The following is a 24,687-nucleotide window of genomic DNA, read 5'->3' as shown; positions in this document are numbered from 1 at the left end:
TACACTTCCTTGTAGAAATAAGTTCTAGGAATGAGTTGCTTTCTAAAATTTATCTAGACCACTTTAATTTTTAATATTAAACTATTAGAAATTAATTTTTCCACCGAGGACTTAGAGAACAAAGTGCAGGCCTTGGTATAGGTTGACTTGCATTAGGTTTCCTGGTGGCTCCTTCTGCACACTGCTGAGAGCTGCCCTGAATCCTTGTTCTCTCTCTGTCAGCAGCCTGTCCCCATTGGTACTGTCTCTAAATTGCTTGCAGGTATTTTCATGATGCCAGCTCAAATGAAAGAATCTTTAAGTAGTGTTGTTGAGCGGCACTAGCCACATTGAAAGTCACTGGATTTGATCTTCCACTGGGAATGCGGGCCTTAAGTCTGGCAAGGATCAGTGTGCAGTTAAGTTACCTCAACTGAGAATAAAACAAGTCATGCTGCCAGAATCACCAGTGTGTGTTGTCTGACCTGAGAAAGCTTGTGGCATAGTTAGGACTCCTGTTGCTGTCACAAGATGCCACCATCCAAAGCAGCTTCTGGAGGAAGAGGTTTACTTCAGCTTGATGCTCCCAAACCACAGTCTTACCATTAAAAGAAGCCAGATGCAGGAATGGAAGCAGAGGCCATGGAGGAGTGCTGCTTACTGGCTCACTCCCCATTTCTTGCTCAGCTTGCTTTTTATAGCACCCACCAGCCCAGGGGTGGCACCTTCCACAATGAGCAAGACCCTTCCACATCACTAACCAATCAACAAAATACATCACAGCCTCACCCGTGGGCCATTCTGGTGGGGACATCTTCTCTGTCTTTCCAGGATGATTCTAGCTGTGTCAAGCTGACACAAAATTAGCCAGCATGACATGTTTTTTGAAAGCATAAGTTAAAGTAGGGGGTTGGGTGGAGAAAAATAGGTAGGCTAGATGCAAGGACATCATGCCAACAGATGTTCAGATGCACACTTAAAGCATTTTATAGTATTGTGTACCTTGGCCTCCCTGTAGCTCAAGTTTCAGTATGCAATCAGGGAGCAAATGGTGGGCACCTGACATCTTACTCCTACCTCAGATCCATGAACTAAAAGTGAAATTCATGTTCTTCGACTGTTAAAGGTATTATGCTTTATTTCATATCCAGAAGCATAAATAAGGATAATTAATGCAAATAAAAAACTGTCACCTACAATTCAAGAGACTTGAAAATGATTTCAACCTCTATATTTAATTGGAAGTTTGACACACAGCTATATGCTTCAAATGTTTATAGATCCTAGATAATTCTGACTTTTGAATATTCTTAGAAGTTTTAATGTAAACACATTTTAAGTATGCCTAAGTATGATTTTCTTGTTGAGTTATTATAACAATGGTTTATAATTTTACCAATTCCTCTAAGATTGGCATAGAATCTTTTACATTTATTAATGTTTTGGAAACTAAAGGAAATATGGAGACAGTCTTGATTCTCCTTCCTGTACACATCTTTTTTAGCGTGGCATGCACATGCCATATGGTATTATGTTTACATACACAACATATGATTGACATAATTAAGACTGGGATCCCACTGATGATCTAGAACAGAGACAGAGCTAGTTCAGTCCTTTAAAACATCAGTTGTATCTTCCCAGCATGATACTTACCTTGATATTTAAGTAATTCTTGAGCACCTTAGCATGCCAAGAGTATTCGAGGATGTGTTCAATGAATAGTAAAAATATTTTATGCATATCTAAGTCTCAAAACTAAGCAAAATTGCAAAAAAAATCGCCAAATCTCAAGTTGAGCATCAGTGTTTGGCAGCTGCTGTGTGCATAGTTAGTCCTTAGAAGATGTTTGCATAAACTAAGACACCTGCAGACCAAGACACTGTCAGGGAAAAACTAAATGTTCTCTATCTGCCTTACATAAGTCGAAAAACATCCTGCATATAACTTCCAACTCTATATTAGTATATTGTATACCTTACCATTACTTGAAAATGTTTCTTAAGCTGATAAGACAATTTAGCAGACAGCAGCGACTTCAGGAATAGGAATTTGAAGTCTGCTTCTTATTTAAACAACAAGCTTTCAAACTACTAAGCTTGTAGGCACTGTTTTGCAGTATGTGCATTTTGCATCTGGGCTCTGCTAGGCATCCTGTGCAACTCTTCCTAAATGTGTGATCTGGGTATTGTGAAGCCCTGACGGCAAAGGCCAGTGCAGAGGAGAGCAGCTTCTACTGAAGCACATGTTTCACAGCTGGCTATGTAAGTGCATGCCGCTCTATTGCCAATGTGGGGGTGTTAGCAAGTTTGCCATCCTAAGCACTCGAACCTCTTTTCTCAGTTTATATATGTCTTTATTGTACCATCAGCAAACAGCGAAGTGCAGACCTGCGAAATTGTTTTCATTGCAAAAGCAGCAATTGTCTGACTAAATTCCTCTGTGTATAACATTTTGGAAGTCAAATATCAGCAACTCCTGTCCCACCTACATAAAAATTTGATGATAGGTTATGTAACCGTGATTGAGGGAGAAAAATATGGAGTGGATTTTGAATTTGATGCATGGGTTGTGGTCACTTAACCACTGGGACCACAGTCCTTACCAACAGTCCCTGTGCCAATATGGTTACTGGTTTCCCTTGGACATACTGGGGTTTTCTTCTTCTTTTTCTTTTTCTTTCTTTCTTTTTTTTTTTTTTTTTTTTTTTTTTTTTTTTTTTTTTGTTTTTGTTTTTTGTTTCTGGTTTTTTAAGACAGGGCTTCTCTGTGTAGCTCCGGCTGTCCTGGAACTCACTCTGTAGACCAGGCTGGCCTCAAACTCAGAAATCTGCTTGCCTCTGCCTCCCAAGTGCTGGGATTAAAGGCATACGCCATCACTGCCCACCATACAGGATTTTCTAAAGCAGGAAAGACCATAGTGACATAGCTGGAGCCAGCCCATACAGAAGCCACAGTAGGTCCAGTGGTCAGATGGCACTACTGTCTCTCTGTAGTAGTGAGAGGAACCCAGGACTAACACACATAATTATTACTTAAGTGAAGTTTACTGGGAAACAGTAAGTTGGGAATAGTCACTCAGTGAAGAGTTGGTAGAATAAATGACACACTTTAGGTTGCCAGGTATAAGTATCACATGGCAGATCTGTATTTACACAAATGAGATATAGCCATGATAAAAAGTTAAGTAGGAAGAATGATGGGGGTAGAACAGGTCAAAATCTGCATGGGGGTTGTTGAGATGGCTCAGTGGGCAAATGGTGCTTGCTCCGTAATCCTGACAGCCTGAGATCAGTGTCCTGACCCATAAAGGCAGATGGACAGAACCAACTTCACAGTTTCCCTCTAAACCTATATGTGTGTGCTGCAGTATGGGTGTACTAGGTCACGGGTGCATCCATCCATCCACACACACACACACACACACACACACACACACACACACAGACACACACACACAGATACACACACACATAGACACACACACACAGACACACACACACAGACACACACACACAGACACACACATATACACACACATACACACACATATACACACACATACACACACACATACACACATAGACACATATACACACACATACACACACATATACACACACATACATATACACACACATACACACATACACACACATACACATACACACATACATATACACACACATACACATACACATACACACACACATACACACACATATACACACACATACAGACACATATACACACACATACACATACATATACACACACACACAGACACACACACACAGACACACACACACAGACACACACATATACACACATACACACACATACACACATACACACATATACACACACATACACATACATACACACATACACACACATATACACACACATACACACACATATACACACACATACACACACATATACACACACATACACACACATATACACACACATATACACACATATACACACACACATACACACACACATACACACATAGACACATATACACACATACACACACATATACACACACATACATATACACACACATATACACACACATACACACACATATACACACACATACACATACACACACACACATACACACACCAGTGATGATGAAATATAAAAAAAATCATAGGGAAAACAGGATACCTATAAAACTATGACTTAATTTGTGTATGCTCTGAAAAATCTAGTGATAAGAAATTAGCAACTGGGGCTGGAGAGATGGCTCAGCAGGTAAGAGTACTGACTGCTCTTCCGAAGGTCCTGTGTTCAAATCCCAGCAACCACATGGTGGCTCACAACCACCCATAATGAGATCTGATGCCCTCTTCTGATGTGTCTGAAGACAGCTACAGTGTACTTACATACAATAATAAATAAATCTTTAGAAAGAAAAAAAGAAATTAGCAACTGTTCTTGTGGGTGGCAGAGCAGAAAAAACTTCCACTGGTTCAATGTTTTATTAAATTAAGAAAGTTAATGTAAGTGTACAAAGACGTACGCTGAGTGAGTGAAGGTCTTCATTAATGAGCATGCATGTTATGAAATGGATGAGCATCAGAAGACAAGATGAGAAACAGCTCTGTACCCTATAAACTTAATTACTGAGGAGTGATTTATTCAAACATTTGAAGTACCTATAACAAGAATACAATTGCTTTTAAAATAATATAATTTAGCAATCCAAATTAATCTTTCAGCATAATGTAAGAATTTATTATTCTTGTATAAGTGTTAGCAGTAAATTGTTTCTTAGCTTGTCAAGCTAAGATGAGTGACAATAAAGGAAGCTATTTTAAAGGATCCTGTTACACTTTCATCTTGGGGTGTGAAGTAAAGTATTGTGGGAGGGTTTATGAGGAGGCTGCCCCCTCCACCTTGCTGGCATGTTCTTGAGATTGCTTTGCTGCTGTGTATCCAACCTTACGATCTTGTATTGTAGGAGACACTCCTGACAGTGAGGAGGAGGGAGGAGGAGGCACATTTCTTCATTGGCCTTATTAAAAAGTTGGTTGCTAGTTGTATAATTAGGTAGCCTCTGGGGTGTTAGCAGTTGCTTTAATTGAGTAGAGCTCAATTCTGACACTCGCGTGAAATGTGCCTACCGTGCTTTGCTGTGGAGAGCAGTTACTGTTATTTCCTGTACCTAAACCATCAACTCCCTTAGTCTAACAAGTCATTGTATAAGCACAGGACTGAGTTTGCTTCTAAAGCCAAGTGGTGGATCACTTTTCCCTACTTAAGGGACCTCTTTTTCTTTCTTCTTTGCTATATATTCACTTAGAAGTGAGGTGGCCTACTGTTCCAGCATGCTTGAGAGCAGGTTCCCAAGAATCACAAATTTTGGTGGCACTATATTTGAACATAAGGGCTGACAACTTGAACTCTAAAGCCAAAATTGCAGCTAGCACACAAAAGACTGTAGAAGGATTTTAAACAAACATATTTTTTTTTATTTCTTGAGATTATAATATAATAACATCATTTGTTCCCTTTTCTTCTTCCCCCTATATCTCCCCATTTGCCCCATCCTTCTTTTTCAAAATTATGGCCTCTTTTCTCATTAAGTGCTGATACAAATTATATATATATGTGTATATGTTTATACATATACATATGTATATGCATTTTATATATATATATTCCCAAACATAGAATGTGTTCAACTAGCCTTAGCCGAGACTGCTTCTGTAACTTCAGTTGGGGCTGGTAGTCCTTACTGAGACCACTCCCACAACTGTTAAACACTGTCATCTCTCTCTTTCCTCATGTTACCTGATTCTTGAGAATGGACTGGCATTGGCTAATGTCTTTGACAGTTTTTGTCTTTAGTGTTGCACTGAAGCAAAAGGGCTAGACAATGTCTGAATGCCTTAGTCCTGAGTCGCCTCTGCTGTGGCGCATGGCAGTACTCACAAAAGAGCCATGTGGCATAGAAGCAGTAATACCTGTAACTCGGGAACAACTGATAACAGTCATCTTGTTCACTTCCATCAGCATTACTGTTTTCAAAGCCTTTTTACATCTATTATCTCACCTGATGCCAGCACAGACACCTGCATTACAAGTCCCTTGTAATGTGGACTTGAGGATCACCTTCTCCCTGACTTCAGTTGGTGCTGATGGTGGGGCCTGTGGAGCAATTCCCAGATTTCTAGGAATGACTACACAGTCTAAGACATGCCATTTTGACTTACACATGGCACTTTTCTTTTTCCTGTTGAGTGAACAGCAGCTGGGACTGAAAAGGAAAAGAACTAATTGGTTCTGATTTTGTTTGTGTGTTTCTTGGTTTCTTTCCAGTGGTGCTGGTTGGTGGAAGAGAACAATGCCACTTAGTAGAATGTTTAAAGCTGTACTGAATGCCTTTCTCTTTGAACCTGGGTTTTCAAAGCCTTTTTATTTCCTCGATGTTTTTTTGCTCTTCTTCAAAGATAGTAAACTATAAATGTAGTCAGAACGCACACTCATTAAAGTGTTTACGAAGCTGATGGAACACTGTCCCCTAATCCAAGGACAACAAAAAAATGTTTTAGATATAGAACAACCTTTTCTGGCCAAGAAGAGGAAAACACAGCAGATGATATCATCTAAATTCTCTATTCTGTTTTTTTGTGTGTGTAAAGGTAGTAAACTCTAGACTGTAGAAAACCAGACTCTCATTCTGTAATGACATAGAAAGAGTAAATGATAAGTAGGTGTGACAACAGTAGATGAAATATAGATGGATAGATGGCAGACAGATAGATAGATGGTAGACAGGTAGATAGATGATAAATAGATAGACAGATAGATTGATAGAGATAGATAGATAAATAGATAGATAGGTAGATAGATAGATAGATAGATAGATAGATAGATAGATAGATAGATAGATAGATAGACAGACAGACAGACAGACAGACAGACAGACAGACAGAGATATATGGCAGGCAGATAGGTAATACACAGATAGATATAGATAGATGGATAGATGACAGATGATAGACAGATAGATATAGATAGATGAAAGATAGATGGATAGATGGAAGACAGATAGATGATAGACAGATAGATATAGATAGATGGATAGATGATGGATAATAGATGATATAGATCAAAAACAAATGACAAATAGACAGATGATAGACACATAGATCCTATCATAGATGATAGATAGATAGTAGACAGACAGACAGATAGATAGATAGAAATACAATAGATATTTTAATGTTCTGTTCTGTTTGTCATCATCTAAAACAATTCATTTCATGATTCTTCTTAGATCTGAGTGGAATCCACATGTGACCTAAGTTTCTTTGAATTGTGAAATTCAGTCACAAACCTTTTCAAGAATATAAAAGCACACAAAATGAACCTCTTTTAAAGCTTTCTTCCTACATGGTATACATAGTACATGTTCATCTACTATGTGGTTAAACATTTCTACAAATAATTGTGTATTTGCCATCATTGCAGTGTGAAGTCAAGACAGTGAAGGAGGCAAAACAAGATTCTTATTCTCCAAGAAGTCACAGACAGTAACAGCACTTTAAAACCCATTATCCATTCTGAGTCTTCACCATTAGGCTTTTAAGTACTCTTTCATTGGCTTGTTGATCCTAAGGATTAGTTAGTCTGTATGTCAACAGGTGAACAGTTGTTTTCCTGGTTCTGCATCAGCTTTCAATAGTCCTTTGGATCTCTTTTCTTTTTTCCCCCTGCTGGGGTCACTGTTAAATAATATCGCAGAGCTGCACTTGCCTGTCTCTGCCTGCCCACAGTGCCCACTGCTTGGTAGATAAAGATTGCCTGCTCATTTGAGAAAATGATGAGGTCCCAGGAAAAGCCTCTTCCTGGTATTAGATGTTGAAATAAAGATTTGCATAATGACCAGAGATTGGTTTAAATCCATAGATTTGATTCCTTCCAAATTGGTGTTCAATTGTATATTTGCACAGATGTTCAGAGACTCTGACTTGAGCTCTTTCAGAAATCCAGATTCTGCATAGAATCATAGTCATTAAGGCACATACTCCAGAGGAAGCCAGAGATGATAGGCACACACGCCTGAGGAAGTAGGTCTGTATGCTCTGGTAGTAAACTCAGAAAGATATGCACAACTGCCAAAATGCTCATTAAGGTCAAATCCAAAAGGAGATCAAGAGATTTTTATGTTTGTTGTCCCCAAGAGAGCCCACAAGTGTCCCTTTATATATATCATTGGTGTACTTTGTCATCAAGCTTGATAGGTATATAGTCAAGGGTGACCTTTGACTTCTAACCCTTCCTCTCTCTTCATCCTGAGTGATGGGTTTAGAGGTGTGGCCATCACTCCCACTTTTATGCCGAGTTGAGGATCAAACCCAGGGTGTCATGCATGGGAGGCTAGTACTCCATCCACTGGGCTATATCAGCATCCAAATATTTTTAAAAGCTGGGTGTAGCTTTTGATATTGTCTTAATCATATCAGGAAAAAATAAAAATAAAATTACTCACGTAGATGGAAAACTGGGCATTATATATATTCCAAGACTATTCCTACCAGATAGATTTTCAGAAACACATGTAGTGATTTTGTTATGCCAGTTTCATCTGGAACATCCTCTTTTCATGATCTCTTCCATTCCTCCTCCTTTTGAAACTTCATCATTTCTCAAGGATAAGAGAAAAGAAAAAACACTACATATTGTTTCCCATAAAAACTAGTTCCATTTCTCTAAAACTTTACATTATTTTGCACCAGTCACTGCATACTAACAATCTGCTATTGTTACCATGGTTTCCTTTGTTTACTTTTCCTATCACCTTATAAGTTAGTTAACATCAAGGATGGTTTTGTTTCTTTGTTTTGGGTTTCTATTGGCTCCTAGTGTATAACAGATAACTGTGTATGAGCCATAGCACTTCGCATGGTAGATATAACACAATTTTATCAATTGGCACTAGCGTTATCTTGTTTTATTGTAATTGGAGAGCTGAGGTAGATATTAAGAAAGTAACTCTAAGGCATCTAAACATCTAAAATGAGATCATCTAAATATGGTTCGTAATGGTGTACTCATAAAAAGTGCAGAATTGAGTTTTAAACAAGTGTAGTTTGGATCACAATGCTTTCGTTTCAGTCAAGACAGATGAGCTGAGCTATGTTGAGGAGATCACAGTTCTCAGAGCACATAGCTTACTCTAAAGGATCTAGTATTCCACTCATGGTTATGTCTTCATTTTGACACTTGGTTCCTTGTTGTCTTCAAGTTAAGAGCAACTCTTATCTACATGTTGCTGGAAGGTAAATAGGCAGAAAGGAAATGTGATTAACCACTTACTGAGTCTTCAAATTTCTATTGCTAGACCTGGTGGTGGGTGTTGTAATCCCAGCCCTAGGCAAGCTGAGGCAGGAGGATTATGAGTGGGAGGTCGCCCTGGCATAGACAGCAAGACACTAACAACCCTATCAAAACAGGCACATAAAAAAAAAAAATAACACTGCCAACAAAATCTTTCTGCTTAAAAGCAATGGAGGTTGCTCCTTCTTGTTTTTATGTTTATTGGTCTGAGTAAATCTAATGATCACACCTAAGATTGGAAGCACAACAGGGATGCAGCTGAGTCATGCCTGTGGACTATACCTAAATGACCTGCTAGAGGTAGCTTCAAAACAGGGCTCAGGGGTGCAAGGTCTTAGATTTGACCCCAGTACCAACACCACTGTCCGTACCAACAAAACCCAGGCCAGAGAGCAATGGCAGCACAGCCTGACCATGCAGAAAGCCAGAACTCCTGAGCATCAGAAATGGTGAGGCTGGCACCATGAGCCCCTGCCTCAGCCACCACCACTCTCTATTAAGCTCCAGTCACCTACTACTCTCCTAGGAAGGAAAACTGGTTAAAGAACGCTATATTTGTGGCATATATTTCTTAGGTTTGGAGAAGTTTTTGTTAGTTTTTGAGAGAGGGTGTCCTTATGTTGCTGAGGCTGGCTGCAAGCCCATAATCTTCTTCCTCAGTTTCCTAAATGCTAAGGCATGCTCTACTGCATCCACGGGGATTTCTTTCTTACCAAAATAAGATTTTAAGCCAAGCATGGTAGTGCATGTCTATAATTCTTTTATTTGGAGGCTGAGGCAGGAGGATCCTACATTGGAGACCAGCCTTACATACATGGAGAATCGTAAGACAGCCTAGGAAACATAGCAAAGTCCTCAGATTAATATGTCAAGTTAGAATGGGAAAAAGTCATAGTTTAAGCTGGAAACAGGAACATAATGCTAGGGAGATGAGACAGTTGAAAACACACAAAGGAAAGGCTTTGGCACTGGGGACTGGATCTGACTATTGGTTCAGCTTAGTAAGTGGAATAGAAAATGAATAAATGCTAAATAAGCAATTTGATCACTCAAAACATTTGAAATGTGCAAAAAGCTCTGAAGGATGATAAGTCGTTTATTTATCACACATGTTTAGCAACTATGTTTTACAAATAATTGGTGACATTGTGTGAGTGAAGATGACATTAGGAATACCCATTTTATAGATGAGAAGGATGAGGACTGAGAAGGCTTTGGTTCTCATCCAGTGCCTCAGAACCAGAGTTAAGGATCAGGCATCCAAAGTTAGTTGATCTGGATTCCGAGTGCATCTTCTCAAGAGTGATGTACTTTCTGAGTGTGGACTTCTTAGAAGGGGACAGGAGGGGTCAGAGGCAGAACTCAGGTAAATGTCAGTATTATCAAGTTAAGTAAAGCAGTGTTGCCTCTGGCTGGATTACAGGTGTGGGGAAGTGTAATTGGCTGGTAGTTCTTTACTTCTGCAGTGCCCCTCTGCATGGAAAGCCAGCAGGTGTTTCTAAATTCCTCCTGAAGATGTCAGTAATCTCGTATTCATTAGAACTCTTCCAGGCTGTTGGAATTGCCCAGTTCTCCTGCAGTAGCTGATGTCAATGTTTATTTGGTTCTCAGTCTTAAGGCGATCGTCTGGTCTCATTTTGAAATAAATAACCTCAGCTGGTCAGACCCATGCCTCACAGCACATTCTATATTTTTGAAAAAGTCTCAAAGATGGTACATTGAATAGAGAGTTGTATTTAGATCACAGGAAATATACTATTTTTAAAGGGGGAGACCCTAAACCCAGTGAACAGATGAGCAACACCACTTAGACTCTCACTTTCTGTGTGTGTGCACATATGTTTTATATATGTAATAACAATAGTTATAAAAGATATTGTAATTTTGTGGGAGAAGTAAATATGTAAATATGTAATATATGTAAACATGTAAATGCATCTATGTAAATAAGTAAAAATAGTACTTTAGTTAAATTCTGGAACAAATTAAAATGTTCAGTTAAAAAATATGTCTTCAAAGCTGGGCAGTGGTGGTGCATGCCTTTAATACCAGCACTTGGGAAGCAGAGGCAGGTGGATTTCTGAGTTCAAGGCCAGCCTGGTCTACAGCGTGAGTTCCAGGACAGCGGGGGCTACACAGAGAAACCCTGTGTAGCCAAACCAAACCAAACCAAACCAAAAAAAAGAAAGAAAGAAAGAAAGAAAATGTCTTCAGTGAAAAGTGGCAAAGGTTAAGAAGCCATGCTTTGGCTCCATCGGTTACAAGTGTGCCCTGCTTTGGTGTAGGACCCAAGTTCAGTTTCCGTCTCCTGGGTCAGATGATTCACAGCCTCCTGTAGCTCCAGCCGCAGAGGAATCTGAAGTCCCCAGCCTCTGCTGCCACCTCCACTCACATGTTCACAACCTGCTCTCCCACCAAATACACCCAATCAAAACAATACTACAAATTAAACAAAAAAATAAGCCCGGCTTTCAGGAGCCTCTGTCCTCCACAATCAACTAGCTCCATTTGATCTTTGTTTATATTTCAGATACCAGCACGCATCCTGGAATCCTATTTAAACCTGCATTTCATTTTCTTATCTCCCCGAACCACCAAAGTCAACATCCCATTTAATGTCTACACTTTTCTCCTGTAGGTTGCTTTATTTCTTATCTAGCTTCAGCTCTGCTTGTTTGTCTTCTGATGAACAATGCTCCGTGTGTCTTATCGCTTGGGAAGGACTTGACCCAGCACTCAAAAAAGGCAAAGGATCTGTTTCCTCATGTCTCCAAACCCCATGGGCTTCTCAGTAACTAATCATGGATACAAAGTCGATATGCCGCCTAGTTTTCTACTGTGAACAGCTCACACAGTTTGTCTGCGATGGGTTTTTGTTTGGTTGTGTTTTCAAGGTATTTTTGTTGTTTGTGTTAGCTTGTTTTTCTGAGACAAGATCTCATTGTGTAGCCCAGTCTGCCTTGGAACACACAATCTTCCTGCCTCAGGCTTCCGGCTAAGCACCAGTAGGACACATGTGGCTTTATGGTTTTTTTGTTTTTTGTTTTTGTTTTTGTTTTTTTTTGATATTTTCTTTATTTACATGTAAATTTCTCCATTCCTCGTTTCCCCTCCAAAAAACAAAGAAATAAACAAAAACAACAAAAACAAATCCCTGTTGCCTCCCCCTTCCCCATGCCTGCCACCCCACCCTCTCCCACTTTCTGGCCCTGGCATTCCCCTACACTGGGGCACAGAACCTTCATGTTTTAAAATGAGATTTGTCCTATGAATACAAGAACAACTCCACTAGAGATGGCTTTACCAACCTCTTTGAGTCTATGTGACAGGTGAAATCTGTTTACCTTTGCCGTTTTTTTGTTTATTTGTTTGTTTGTTTTTAAAGAATGCTCTGTGGTGTTGGGGATCAAACCCAAGGCCTGTGTGTTTTAGGCAACTGTTTTACCACTGAGCTACATTCATTTCCTATCAGCTCTCTGTCATCACTGACTCCCATTGCCTGCAGCACTATAGGTGACAAGGGTGTAGTGCAGAGTCAGCAGTTCCATTTCTCAGATAACCTAGAGATCGAGGTTGGTTGCTATTCTTATCCAGAGACTTTTGCCATTACTCCAAGTGTTGATAGACACGGTCACATTCTTATGTGTCATCTTTTCAAACTAATGGAGAGTGATGACTGGCCTTGGTCACACACAGTATGACTATTTTAGGGGAATGAATGAACCTCCAAAACACTCAAAGTTTGGACCATCTTAAACTAGGCAGTGCCAAGGCAACCCATCTCTTGTGAAACCTACTCACCTGCTTACGTCACATTTGCAATGGGATAGATTTTGTCTCAGACTCTTTCCAAAGAATTCTGTTAAACCATTACCCTCTGGTAAGCAGGCAGAATGTTTTTGTGGGCTTTTCACTTCAGATACAGCATTTCCCAGGAACTTTGAAAGTAGACCATTGGGTCTGTTTACGATAAGCTAACTATCCTGACCCTCCTGATGTCTGCTCAGGATGTCTACTTCTCTAGCAGCAGTATGTTTCTGTTTCTGATTGAACATCTCTCAGTTGTTCAGTCTCTGGATCATTCAGTATTTAATAGGAGAAAAGTGAAGACCCTGGAGTGAGATATCTGTGTATTCACGTCTGCTTAGGAAAAATGTTTCCTGACATCATCTTGATACACATTTGCTGTGAATCTTGGATATTGTTTTAGTATTCATTTATAAACAGGAAACACTTTTCTGTCACTTCAGTCTTTGTAGGGCTCTTGAAGCCATTCACCAATTAAGGTAAGTCACTGAGCAACTCCCTCTGTCACCAGAATTATGGGATACAAATGAAAATTTAATTTTGTTACAGGCAGGGCATTTACACTGAATACCAGATGTATTGTTAAATCATAGGTAGGTTATTATTCTCAGAAAAACCCCTAAATAACTTCACAAACAATTTCTTCAAATTGTAATCATTAACTATCCTTTTGGTAAAAGTAGAACCCATCTTGAAAATGATATCGTGTTCCATCCTCAGTAGAACAAACGTGTGGTGAAATTAGTTTGATAACATGAGTGCTTGACTAAGTCTTAACACCCCACAGCCTTTTTCCATTCACCGTCAATAATTCATTACTAATATCAATAAAATTGTTCTATCTGACAATAAAAATTTTTTAAAATGTCTATTCCTGTGAAACAGAAGTGTTATTTCCATCTTGATGAGTAGGTCAGACGTAAACCTTAAAAACCTGATGAGTGTCTAATTGGATCTCCAGCTACGTTTCCTTATTCCGATCTTTCCATCAATGGATTTGCCTTTTATTAGAGGGAAGACACTCTAACTGGATGAAAATTTTGGTTAGTATATCAGTGAAACATCATCTCAGTTAGGCCTATGCATACATTTAGAATGGCACCAAAGGACAATTAAAGCGTGTAAAATGACTAGACGTGTCTTCCGGAGCTCTTTTGTTTTGATCCATGCTCCTGTACTAGGAGGGATTTGGTTTAACTGTACTAGGAAAAGACTCATTCTATTTTAGTCATTACATTCTAACTGATGCCCGTATGCAAGCTTCTATACAGTCTTTCTGTTGTTTTGCTAATACTTTATTTTAACTGCTTACAAATATATACCTGGCATGGTGTCGCATACCCAGAATCTGAAAACTTAAGAGGTGGAGACAGATTTGTTGCTGGTTAGTTGGAGGGCAACATGGTCTATATAATAAGTCTCAGGCTAACCTGAAATACACGGTGAGACCTTATTTTAAAACAACCAATTTGGTTGTTGAGATGGATCAGTAGGTAACAGTGCTCACCTCAAAGCTGGTGACTTGCAGTCAATCCCTAGGCCCCAGGTGGTGGAAGAGGAGCTTTGATGGAATCCTCTGATTACCACTCATGTCTCTGTGGCAACTAAACCCCTAGGTAAACAGTGAAAAAAACCCAACCCATCTGATTAAAAAAGGCCAAGTATGGCTAAGGCTAAACAATTGCCACAATGCTGAGGCTAGCCTGGGCAACAAGTTTCAGGCAAGCCCCGTTTACACAATGAAAACCGATCTCAAAAACAGATGAGCAATCTATGTGACAGCTTGGCAGGTTAAGGAAATTGCCTCTGGGCCTGATGACCAGAGAATGAATCCTAGCATCCACCAGATTGAAAGAGAAAGCTGACTCCTGTCCCCCCTTCTAAGTAGGATGGAAGCATCCACACTTTGGTCTTCCTTCTTGTTAAGCTTTATATACTCTGTGAGTTATAGCTTCACTTTTTATAATGAGATGGAATTTAAAATTCTTCTTATTGAACACATAAATGTCATAAAAGCTCAGTTCGAAGAGCTTGTTGTCAATTCTACCAGTAGGTATTTTGAATACTCAATGTGAGTATGCAGTTGGTCACTGCAGAAGATTTTCTTTCTGACAGTATAGGTTTTTGGAGGTAATTTTTCCAAATTAGATTAAGGCATAGATAAAAATTATAATTATTTTAGAGTTTGATGAGAGAGGCATATAAAAATGTATAAAAATGGTCGCTTAATCCTTCCTAGAGGTTGGGACTAGTGAATAGGTTATAATCAGGGAGGGCTGTTTTGGATAATATCATAAACTGCTAGGATTCATTAAGTCATCCAAAAATGATAGAAGAGAGGAAATGTCACTCTAGGTAGAGAAATAGAAAGCACAGAAGAGTGCGGCTATATCTTTTTTTCTTTAATTGTGTGTGCATGGGTTGTGTGGTTGATATGCCCATGTGTGAGTGTGGAGGCCACAGCAGGACAGTGTGAGTCTTTCTCTAATTCCTTTTACCTTGTTGCTTTGAGACATGATCTCTTAGCCATTGAACTTGGGATTTACCTGTGTATGACCCCAGGATCATATCTGGCTTTTTAATCTGGGTACTAAGGATTCAAACTCAAGTCTTCCTGATTTCAGAACAAGCACTCTTACCCACTGAGCCATCTCCCGAGCCCCAGGATATTTGAGTTTTGAGAGTTTCAAGAACTTTAACATACTTAAATGTTAACATTATCAAAGGCAAATGTAGGTAGGTGGAAGGAGTGGGGGCAACAGTACACAAAGGACCTTAAATTCCAGGCCCTAGGCATGGGGTTTCTGTACTAAGTACTTACATAACTACCATTGAAGTTTAAGCAAGAGAGGGCCATGATTGGATGTGAGTTTAATAATCACTGTGGGACTCTGAAGATGTTGAAGGGAGGGGAGGGAGGAAGGCAGTGCAATTGGCTAGAGAAGAGATGATGAGGATGTGGTTCTAGGCTAGGAGAGAAAAAGTAGAAAGACATGAATGGATTTGAAGATTTGACGATTTGAGGACTCAGGCTCTTAAATTAGCTGCATATGGTGAACAAATTAAGTATGGAGAAAACAAAACAACAAAAAAAGAGGGAATTTTAAAACTCTCCCAGCTTGAGTGAGTGGTTGGTAGCAGTACTATCAAAACTGGAAGTCCAGAGATGCAGGAAGTTGGGGAACAAGAAGACAGAAGGAGAATTCTAGATTAAGGCGCTTCTGATATCTTAAGAAAATTCTATATGAAATTCATCACAAGATTCTGTTTAAATTGAGAAGCTCTAAGATATATGTTCTACAAGAACAGTAAGAAACAGGAAAAGTAAAGTTTTGTTTCACTTTGCTATTTGAAAATGTACAGCTTCGATTATGTGTTCCCCTTGACTCCATGTATAAGTTTCCTTGACTTTAGGGAGCTTGACCAAAATCATAGTCTGTACACTGCAGTGCAGAGTGAATAGCCACTGTGGAAGTGACCCTCAAAGAGGGAGAGAATGGCCCACAATGGGATTAAATGGCTCCTCAGGGCAAGTCAGCAGAGGTTAGGAAAACTTACAGGCCTTCCAACAAATAGATAAGGAAGACTCATTCAAGTCTTGTGATTGGTCAGAGTCAAGAGAAGCCATTGTTCTGAGAACAACAGTGAAGACTACAACTACAGGAGATCATGGGACCATGAGGATGTCACCCCAAATGGGCACAAGGGGACAGAGAGGTCTTCTAGGGAGTGGATTGTTTACAAAGTGCTTTGAGTGTAGGGAGAAATAGATGGTAAATAGAAACACAGACAACAACATTTCCTTGATACCATTCTGGGTTTCTTTCCATCTGTAGACTATTAAAATATCTGACCTGGCATTCAGAGAGGCATTTCCTCCTCTGTTCCTTCTTTTATTATCTTCCTAAGAGGCAGATATTTATAGCCTCAGAGTAACCTGCCCACTGCCATGCTTTGCTTATCGATTCATAAGCAGCATATTTGGAGAGATGCACACTTCAAGAAATTCTGGTTATTTATCATGATGGAGATTTATCACACATGCCACAATCTGCATAACCACCCTGCATAAAAAAATAAAAACTTCCTTGATGATTTGGAGAGTCCATAGCCCTGTGCTAATACTGATTAGGCTCATAGCACACGCTCCCTAATGTGAGACTTGTACTGAGTGTGTCATACATAAAATAAATTTTACATTATAAGGAGTGCACGTAAGGAGGGAATTTGTTTGGTGAGTGAAACTATAACTTCAGACAAATCTGTTTTCTAATTTAAATGAGCTCAGGGCATTTTCTCAGGTTTCTTTTTCCAATGAATAATTTCATTGCCCTATTTATATTTATCATTTTATTGGGTCTTTCTTCTTTTATGGACCAATTGTCTTCAAATGCTTTCAATGCAATACGATTTTCAGTCTATGAATATTCAGCACCTGCATAATCATTTCATGCCAATATGGACGCATTGTGATCACATCTTCCTTACATGTATTTCCTTTTTTGCTCATGAAAATTGACAGCATCTGTGCTCGTCACTCCACCTGATTAGAAAGACTGCTTCTCCCAGCCTGTGTCCTCAGGAATATTCTCTGCATTTCCTGTGCTGTGTGCTACCCGCGTTCTCTCTCTGCCTCTCCTGATCATCCTTAGTTATTTGTATTTCTTCAGAGACAATCTTTCACTGATTGTTGTTCTTCAAGGCAACGTAGTTTGCAGTGATCTCGCTATAGCAGTGGGCCACGAGTCTGATGTCCTTTGAGTCAACGTAACTTGAAATCCATTGTCTATCAGGCCTGGTTTTTGCTACCTATTTTCCCATTCTGCATAACTGCTTGTCTTTTTAAATGGGAGTTGTATTAATTTGTGATCGTCTTTTAGCTAGAAAACAACCGACATCCTAAATAATTGTCCATAAGGAAAATGGCAAACATGTACAAACATGTGCAAACATGTGCTCTGGAAGAAAGGAGAAGGAAAGACTTTGACCTCAGATCTCTTCATTAGCTCATCTGACTTACCGTTTGTTCACCAGGGCCTATGTAATAAGACACAGTACAGGACAGAATCTCCATGAAATAAAGAGCAAAATAATGTGCATATTTATGTAGGCTGACCTTATACTCAATAATGAAGGGCAACAGGAAAAACTTTCCTATCTTTGATCAAGATTTATAATCTTATGAATTCCATGTAAGCATCACTTGTATGCACTACAAACCAGAATGCTAGAGTGCACTGAGCTAGTAAGCTATGATGTTAAACATTCCTGATTGCTCCAGAAAACAACCTAGATGTTGTATAAAGCATCTTCAGTAGGAAGGAAATGAACAGAAAAGTGTACTGCCTTTTCAACTTTCTGTCACTATATAAAGAAATGTCAAAGTTTGTTCCCTTATAGCTAAGATTATTGCTGTTTTACTTTTCTTTATCCTACTCCCCTTCCCCCAAATCAGCTACCTTAAAAAAAAAAAAAAAAACAAAACAAGCCAATAGACCAGTGTTTGCAAAGGCATCTGTCCAGAGTGATGGCTGCTGGGCTTTAACTCTACATCTTTGGAGGCTTCTGGAAGTACCAATGTTGGTCCAAGTGGGGCATGAGATGTTACAGTGCAAATCCCGTGGCATTGTGTGAGCTAATTGACACTGTTTGCAATGCTCACCTTGCCCTCTTCACACTAAAGTGTCTCATAATGGTCTTTTTCTGAAGACATCTTGTCTCCCCCATTCCCCACCCCTCATTGTGTTTTGAGAGGTAAATTCAAACTGGAACTACTTTTGGCATCCTGTACTCTTGTCTCCTCTCTACTACTTCTCCTCTGCTCCTCACTTACCTCCAAATTCCTCTGAGAATTCTTCCCACATCATCTCTTCTCCTGTTTATTCTTCTTTATGGGCATCCAGTCCAAACCTTTCCTGGGCTCGGCTAGGCAAAATCTTCACTGAGCTATTATTTTGTTATCTTTAACAATATTCATAGGCCTGAACTCCTGAATTTTCATTAAGCTACATACTTAGGAATGCACTGTGGTATCAAATACATGAATGTTTAAATTCAGGTATGTTTGCAGGAAGGTATTTTACAGCATTTTCAATTTTATTTCTGTTCTCAATTCATCAAATCTATTTTGTGTTAACATTAGGGGCCTTGCCAGGCAGTGGTGGCACATACCTTTAATCCCAGCACTTGGGAGGCAGAGGTAGGTGGATTTCTGAGTTTGAGGCCAGCCTGGTCTACAGAGTGAGTTCCAGGACAGCCAGAGCTATTCAGAGAAATCCTGTCTCAAAAAACCAGAAAACAAAAAACCCCAAAACATTAGGGGTCTTGCATCTTTCTCCCTTCTAGTGTATTGCCTAGCTCCTGCTATATATGTATGTATGTATGTATGTATGTATGTATGTATGTATGCTTCCATGGCTTATTAATTTTCTTTCTGCAAACATCCTTTCTCTCCATTGCTGTCTATAATGATGTCAGATTCACTGCAACAAAGAACCACACAATGGTTCTTGTTTGCATACAAAATTGTTTTAAAAAATACTGTTTCAAGGTTTTGGTATGATGTGTCTTCATTTTCATTAAATTCTAGAAAGTCTTTAATTTCTTTGTTTATTTCTTCCTTAGCCAAATTATCATTGAGTAGGGTGTTGTTCAGCTTCCATGTGTATATGTGTTTTCCGTTGTTTTTATTGGAATTTAAGACCAGTCTTAGTCCATGGTGAGATCATAGGGTGCATGGGATTATTTCAATCTTCTTGTACCCGTTGAGGCCTGTCTTGTGACCAATTATGTGGTCAGTTTTGGAGAAAGTATCATGAGGTGCTGAGAAGAAGGTATATTCTTTTGCTTTAGGATGAAATGTTTTATAAATATCTGTTAGGTCCATTTTGTTCATAACTTCTGTTAGTTTCACTGTGTCTCTGTTTAATTTCTGTTTCTATGATCTGCCCATTGCAGAGAGTGGGGTGTTGAAGTCTCTCACTATTATTGTGTGAGGTACAATGTGTGCTTTGAGGTTTAGTAAAGTTTCTTTTATGAATGTGGGTGCCCTTGCATTTGGAGCATAGTTGTTCAGAATTGAGAGTTCTTCTTGGTAGATTTTTCCTTTGACCAGAATGAAGTGTCCCTCCTTATCTTTTTAAAAGTTTTGTGATAACTCTTTCCTAAAAGTCAATTTTATTCAATATTAGAATGGCTACTCCAGCTTGTTTCTTGGGACCATTTGCTTGGAAAATTGTTTTCCAACCTTTTACTCTGAGGTAGTGTCTGTCTTTGTCACTGAGGTGCATTTCCTGTGTGCAGAAAAATGCTGGGTCTTGTTTACATATCCAGTCTGTTAGTCTATGTCTTTTCATTGGGGAATTGAGTCCTTTGATGTTAAGAGATATTAAGGAAAAGTGATTGTTACTTCCTGTTATTTTTGATGTTATTTTTATGTTTGTTTGACTATCTTCTTTTGGGTTTATTGAAAGATTACTTTCTTGCTTTTCCTAGTTTGTACTTTTTCTCCTTGTGTTGGTGTTTTCCACCTATTATCCTTTGTAGGACTGGATTTGTGGAAAGATACCCCTCAGAGCTCCCAGGGACTAAGCCTTCAAGCAAGGAGTACACATGGCTCCAGCTGCATATGTAGCGAATGATGGTCTTGTCATGCATCAATGGGAGAAGAGGTCCTACAAAGAACATGTTAGTAGGACACTCAAAAAGAAGCTTATGCTGTGGACAAGTTTCAGTGTTATACATTTCCTACAGGAAACTAGAGAATGCCTGACTCCTCTGTTTCTACCTGGAAGACACAATGTGTAGGCCTAACCCTGGCAGGGGTGGAGTTTTGCACACAGCACTGGTTTGCATGTGCTCATAAGACTATGAGCTTACCTTGGAGCATCCCTTAAAGTGATGCAGCATTAAGTAGCAAATAGAACTGCTGGGAGGACCACGGAGCAGAGATAGACAGGAAGCAAGGTGAAGCATTATATGCTAGTACCTTTAATGGGTGCTTTCCTCTGTTTTATGTAGGAGGCATATATCTCTGTTTTATGGCACAACATGTAAATTATGTAACAAGTGAATTTCGGCTCTTATGCTCCCGGTATGTCTTATTTCACTCCCACCTCCTCTCAGCACATTGTGTTCTGTAATAGTGGCACTTTTCATGAAGAAATAGGGAATGTTCCCTAACATCCTAAGGGAAAGCTTATATAGTGCTTAGTCTAGGTTGTGAGTCAGACTGCTGGATTCAAATCTCAATTCAACTAACTAGATGGCCTGTGACTTTTGACAGCTTATTCAGCATTTTTTTTTTGCTTGACTTTCTCTTTTTTTTTAGAACATTTGACAAAAATGTATAGAATATTCCAGAATATCCAAAGTGTGTTCATAGAATTAAGACAAAAAAAAAATGGGCCCCTCCTGCGATCCCGGATGAGTCAGAACCCCTGGGAAGCTGAGCGGCTACTGGAGTGTTGGCTAAGTGGGTTGGGATCCAGAGCAGACGCTCTATGTCAGGCAGAGAATTCGGGCTTTACCTGCCTATGGATCTTTGAGACCCCCGACTTGCCAACACCTGCAACACCCTCTAGCACAGACACAATGCCTATGTAGTGTTTCTTCTTCTGGGTGTCCTCTGTTGGGTTTTGGTCTATGTGTTTCTGATTTCCCACATTGTTATGGATAGTCCCGGTTGTCAACTTGACTCTGTCTGGAATGAACTACAATCCAGAATTGGAGGGCTCACCTATGATCCAGATCTTCAGTTAGGAAGACACAAGTTTCTGGCCTGGATCTTGTCAGGGAGATCTTGAGGTATAGTGGCCGTGAAAAACTTAGGCCCGGGCAAGGTGGGTGGTACAGGCCTTTAATCCCAGGACTCTGAATTCAAGGTCAGCCTGGGACAAAGCAAATCCCAGGTCCAGGTGTGGTGGTACACACCTTTAATCTGGGCCACACCTTCTGCTAGAGACCTACATAAGGACATTGGAAGAAGGAAGACTCACTCTTCTTCCACTGCTTGCATGGACTTGCCAGTGCATCTGTTGGAACCTCCTTCTATAGAAGTCCAGTTGAAAGAACTAGCCTTGTGGGACTGAGAAAGTACTAGACTCATGGACTTTCCATACACAGCTGACCTTTGTTGGGTTATTTGGACTACAGACTGAAAGACTTGCCCTCTGGAAGCTGTGATTTGCTCTTGAAGTAGCAGATGATGTCGCTCACCAGGTTCATGAACTGTCCTAGCAAATGAATCTAACCCAAAGACGGGAGGAAGGTGTTAGGTCTCAGCGGCTGCACCTGTAGAGAGGGCTTAAAAGTCCCACAGTCTTTACATATTAAAAGTTCAATCCCGAAATCTGGCCAGGGTTCAGCGTTTGAGCTGCAACTTGTGTTGTCAGTAGGTTTGAGGACCCTGGAGCTCCAGCCACAATGTGAGGTGATTTGCAACGACCATCTAGGAAAGAAAGTCTGTGTTAAGTGCAACAGTGATGATAACATGGTCAGCGATTTGAAGAACCTGATAGCGGCTCAAACTGGCACCCAACAGAATAAGATCGTTCTTAAAAAGTGGTACATGATTTTTAAGGACCACGTGGCTCTGGAGATTGTGAAATCCACGATGGGATGAACCTGGAGCTTTATTACCAGTAGAGTGGGATTCCTTCCCCCTCCTTGCCCAGCTCTGCCCCGCCTTCCTTTCCCACCCTCATTTGAAGCTAGTAGAGATGGTCATTCTTAACAGTTCACATGAAGAAAAAACATTGCTGCTGTCAAAAAAAAAAAAAAAGAAAGAAAAGAAAAAGAAAAAGAAAGAAAGAAAAGAAAAAGAAAAAAATTGTAGTGTTAGTTTTAATTTTTATTTAACAAAGTGTCTGTTTCAGGAGTTAGTTTTACATTTGTTTCTGTGGTTAAATCTGCAAGCAACCTCTATTCTAAAAGTGAAGTTGCTCACGTGAAACTTGTAATTATCGTTCACAATAGATAAAATTTAATTTTCATCTATCCATCTTTAAAATATTAATAAAGGTCATTGGATCTTCATGATGAAATTTCCTCAATGTTTTGCATAATTATTATTTAGTAGTTTTCCTAGCCTCTTGTTTCTTTGTATAACTAACTGTTAAATTAGTTCATCTTTAATTGTATAATATTAAATATGATACTACTGCCACATCCTAAGACCTACCTTCCCCACTCCTCCTCTAACTAGATAAAAAATGTAAAGGCCCTTGGCCAATACATCCGGGATACCTTGTGTTGTGTCCTTAGATTATTACCAACCTTGTTGTTTTCTCAGTGGAGACTTTGTTTCAGTCTTGCTTCCATCAATCCTTGTGCTTTGGAGACAGAAAAATACTGTTGCCTCTTGTATACCTCAGCAGCCGGCTCTATTTCATTAAAAATACATGGGCAGCCAGTATTTTTGAAAATGCTTTCCATAGAAAATAGACACATCAGAGAGAATGTAAGTTAATCTTAAAGGTTGTAGAATGGACAGCACTGAAACACCATGTGACTGTGAAATGATGCTTAACGCGCTAGCTGTCCTTATATAAATGCATCATCTGTGAACTGGCCATGTCATTGAGACGAACTGTGGGTTCCCTTGAATTTGGCCAGTAAAATTCTTCACAAAAGCAGTAAGATTCTGAAGCCAGCATCTAACTAAAGCTTTTCTGGTACTTTATCCCACTTTTATTTATTATTATTATTATTATTATTATTATTATTAATTATTGTTGTTGTTGTTGTTGTTTTGAGACAGGGTTTCTCTGTACAGCCCTGGCTGTCCTGGAACTCACTCTGTAGACTAGGCTGGCCTCAAACTCAGAAATCTGCCTGCCTCTGCCTCCCAAGTGCTGGGATTAAAGGTGTGTAAGGTGTGTGCCACCACTGCCTGGCTTTATCCCACTTCTTGACAAGGCATCTGATGCTTTAACAAATCATAAGCTGTGGTAAAAATAAATGTCATTTAAATTGTAGGAAACATACACGTGTGCTAGAGCTAGGGTTTTTGTTGTTTTGTTTGTTTTGCTTTGCTGTCCGCCCTAGAAAGAATGTATTTGTGCGTATAGGCCTCTAACAGCACATACCAGCAGTTTGTCTTAGATAATTATGCAGCCCCTTGGAGCATGAATTTCCCCACTGCAAAATCATTTGAACAATAGTTCACATTCCTATGGGAAGAGTTGGGTAAAATGTACTAGTTAATTAAATAATTAATTCTCACTCCTACTGTGTGTTAGGCACAGTAGGAATCCACAGAATCTTGGATTCTGAGGGTAAGGCAGGTCCAGAATTTTTCTTCTAGGACTAGCTCTTATGAATAGGAATTTCTCCAAAGTGGTAATTACCATCATAAACATTTTCCCCTTTCACCTAAGACTTCTGCTCTGCGGGAGCTTGGTTGATTACAAAAAAATAATATAAAATACTGTTATCTTTGTCATTTCAATTCATCTCTGTCTTCAAGGATACTAGAACGCTCATGAGCTGGAGGATAACTGAAGTTGCTCAACATGGTCCAAAAACTTTCTATCAGGTC

The 24,687-nt window shown here is 39.5% G+C and overlaps 1 protein-coding gene and 1 pseudogene across 2 annotated transcripts in view; both read left to right on the top strand.

The window, feature by feature from the left end:
• The window catches only part of Prkg1 (protein kinase cGMP-dependent 1), a 1,194,975-nt gene that overhangs the window by 817,684 nt on the left and 352,604 nt on the right, over nucleotides 1-24,687 (top strand). The gene's annotated exons all lie outside the window — the stretch shown is intronic.
• Nucleotides 5,875-22,884, top strand: LOC116104106 (annotated as a pseudogene).

This window comes from Mastomys coucha, unplaced genomic scaffold, assembly GCF_008632895.1.
Source record: "Mastomys coucha isolate ucsf_1 unplaced genomic scaffold, UCSF_Mcou_1 pScaffold21, whole genome shotgun sequence".
NCBI classification, from domain to species: Eukaryota; Metazoa; Chordata; class Mammalia; order Rodentia; family Muridae; genus Mastomys; species Mastomys coucha.
This window is presented reverse-complemented; position numbering and strand designations above follow the sequence as displayed.